The sequence below is a fragment of the Calidris pugnax genome, unplaced genomic scaffold (assembly GCF_001431845.1).
Source record: "Calidris pugnax isolate Ruff unplaced genomic scaffold, ASM143184v1 scaffold133, whole genome shotgun sequence".
Taxonomy (NCBI): domain Eukaryota; kingdom Metazoa; phylum Chordata; class Aves; order Charadriiformes; family Scolopacidae; genus Calidris; species Calidris pugnax.
This window is the reverse complement of record NW_015090977.1, coordinates 1,406,905-1,410,493: the sequence shown is the minus strand read 5'-3', so window position 1 is coordinate 1,410,493 and position 3,589 is coordinate 1,406,905. Positions and strand designations below refer to the sequence as shown.

At 41.0% G+C, this 3,589-nt stretch overlaps 1 protein-coding gene across 2 annotated transcripts in view; it reads right to left on the bottom strand.

Moving 5' to 3' along the window:
* The window catches only part of NCOR1 (nuclear receptor corepressor 1), a 66,457-nt gene that overhangs the window by 62,645 nt on the left and 223 nt on the right, over positions 1-3,589 (bottom strand). The window lies entirely within an intron of this gene.

The window sequence follows — 3,589 nt, the reverse complement described above, 5'->3', positions numbered from 1 at the left end:
CCCCCCCCCTTCCCCCCCCCCCCCCTCCCCGGACTATTAATGAGGTGAAGAATACAGCTGAGCTGTAATAATACACCTATCTATTTGCTGAACACCACTTGAACTTGTAATGAACTTATATGGGCTTAACTTTCTAACATTGACAAACAGGACAGGAATCGGTAGGTTTCCTAGTTGATTTATATTCACATTTGTTAGACATCTTCCCTGAAATGTTAATGTATTTGGATCCATTTAGGAGAGCATCCACTTCTCAAAGCAGCCCCAGGTTCTGGCCAGGAACCCCCCCCAGCAATGGCCCAGTGGATGTTTCATGTGGGGTGCAGGGCCTGTGCCCCACAGCCGGGGAAGGCAACTGCGGCTCTTTTCAACTCTTGATGGGATTCTGACTCCACGGAGACTACAAAGAGAATTAACCAAATGCACTTTCCCCACAGCACAGCATGAGGCACAACTGAACGTTATGGCACGAGAGGAGGTATTGAAAGTGACATCATACTAGTTTAAAGTATTTTATACCTTCCTCCTTCCTTTTTCATTTATAGGTGTTCTTTCCCTCGCTATCTTTGCAAAGGTATTTTCATTTTCAATTTTACCCAAGGCTAATTGCTCAACACGCAGAGAACTTTTAAGTTCTGGTCAACGGTTTGTTCAGGTAATCTGTCTGCATAACAATCTCATTTCTGAATTTTTTACTGCCGAGCTTTATGAACAATAGGATTTTTCAGAGATGGCTGATGCATCTTTGTACCAATACAGTATCTTAATTTTGCAATAGCCTTTGTAATCGTAAGCAGGTGAAGTCACTGAATTCAAAACCACATAGACCAACATCCTCCTGAAGCATGAAGAAAAAAAAACCTGCATATCAAATCCGTCTGGGAGTGGCAACACCACACAAGTGGTTTAGATGAAGCTATTCAAGGACGTAGAAATCTCTCTTAGGATACCGGGAGGAAACATAGCTCCAAGGTAAGACTCAGCTTTCTGTACGCTCCCCAACTCACTGAACTTAAGCCCCAGTAGGCCCAGACTGTGGTAGTCATTTAACAGATGGTGGATAAACACTGAACTAGCACGGAAGAGGAAGGGAACATCACAAAACATCATTACTGGATGGAGAATCATTGAAGGAAAGAGAAATTAAAATGGGAGATCTATTCAGCACATTCCTGGCTATTTGCATAATTTAGAAATAGCACAAAGCAAATATTTACAGACAGCAGTCCTGCATAGGTCAGAATTTTTATCTGGAACATTTACAGTAGGGAGACAAGGTAACACGTTCAGTGAATAGCCTGACATCCAAAACACCGACCCAGATTTGAGTAAAGAACACAAACGACTTTAAGAGTTCAAGACTGGCATCCAGGAAACCTTTGTTTGCATTATGAAACCACTGTCTGGTTATTAGTCTGTTCGTGAGATTGTACTGTGTTGCAGTGCACCTGCACAAGGCACAGATCCCTTCCAGCTTAAACAATTGTTAAAATCTTAAATTTAAGTAGCTGCGCACACTAGAACTCCAAATTGTCTTTTGAGCACGCAAGAGAACCTTCATTAAAACCATTTTCTAGGCAAGCATAAAAGAGGAGGAATAAAATACTTCACCAAAACTTTGGCCGAGAACTTTGAAAAAGTAAGTTAAATGGCAATATTAGGAACACAATACAGGAAAAAAAATAATAAAAATTTCTCTAGTACAGAAGACTCGTGCAGTCACTTTTATGCATTTAACCATAGTTGAAGCAGTCAGCTTCCCCTCCCTGTGAGCATCTCTCACTCACGCTGTAACTGAGAAATTAAACAACTCGGAAGATGCAGTTAGAGAATGACAAGAAATGTGAAGGGGAGGAAATTGACCAGAAGCTTTAGAGTCTGTCTTTACTTTTACCACAGTTTTTGAGAGAGTTTTCTAGATCCCTTTAGATCACAATGAAAAACACATATGCCCAGAAAGAGCAACTAAAATGAGTGGCTGTAGGAGATAAATTGTATTTAAAATAAATCATCAGCAGCACAATGTAGAAAAGTGAACGTACTCTGATTTTGTGCATGTAATTTCAATCTGTAATTGATTCATACAATAACTAACAAGCTAGAGATAAGTAACATTGCGGAAGCAACACTTGTCCTCTCTATACATTAAAAAAAACATGTTATAACTCTTACAAAGAATATTCAAAAATGCTGTTCTTTCCCATGCTGCAGTAACAAGTTTAAGTATTTTGGTGTCCAATATCAAACAGTATATTTCAAATAGGCAAATTCTACTGCACATAAAGCACAACAGCACTTTTTTTCCTTAGCAGCCTATACTGTATCACAAAGAAAAGCGATGTCAAGAAAAAATTAACCACGCTTTCGCAAAAAGGGTCAGTGTAGTTGGCTTGTTTCCTCTGAACTTTTGAATCCTTGGGATAAGCACGAAGGTCTCTCATCCCCCAACACAAGACACGAGATTTCAGCCAGCTAGAAATCCACTTCAAATTTTACATACTTCCTTTCCAAATGTCAAGGTTGTTTAGTTAATCAGGAATAACAACATTCTGCAGAATAAAACTCCAGTGCAAAATTGCAACAGATCTGTACGGTCCTTATGTGCAGTGACACAACGCTATGTGTCCACTTATTCAGGCACTTGAGCTGTGTCCATGGCCATCCTACTTGCCACAATAACAATGTTTTTTATAACAGCACCGATTTTTTTCCTCCTCAAATCATACAGCCTAGGATAAAAATCCCTACCTGAGCTCCAGCAGTTTATAATTACAGTACCATATCTAAAATTACTGCACAATACAACAAAGCTGCCACAATAGCAAGTATTCAGAACTAGACATCCCCTTCTAATTGTAGTAAGTTGTCCTTTTTTTTTTTTAATTCTTAGGTTACGCCATTATTTAGAGTCATGAAAAGTAAAACACTTGTTACGACCATATCTGTGAAACAAGAAGAAACAGGTTTGGGGCAATAATATATCGTTCAGGCTACCCACTTACTTACTTGATCCTGCCTAACACTAACAGTACACACACCCATCCAGAATCTTGTCTAACTGCAACCATCTCGATATCCTCAGTTTTTTTAAGTACTGAAAAATCAACACATACGAAGTTCTTTACCATCAAGTCAGCATAATTCTAGAAAAAAGCCACTTCCATTGTGCCCTCCAGCAGCCCCGAGACGAGAGAAGCTGGGGGTGTTTACAGGTCCTAAATGAATAATTCAGCATCAGCAACAACTCGCCACCACTGACAACCTCAACGTGGGGCTGGAGCAGGCGGCCACGATGCACCTCCAACACTCGAGTTCTGGAAGCAGAACATCTTCAGGCACCACCGCGTTCCTGGCCCGGCGTCCAAGTGACCGATTTTGAAGAATTACCCCCTTCTTTTTTATTTTTTTAATTTTTTTTTAACTTGCACTTCAACCTACAGGACAGGGATGAACGCCCAACACACTGATGCGCTGGGATTTCTCAAAAAAAACTTCCCCGCGGAGGGGGGACGACATCTCTCACTGAACCCCCCGCCCCACCGTCCCCTCCCGCAAACCAACAGCTTCAATGGAGCAAACCCCCACCCCC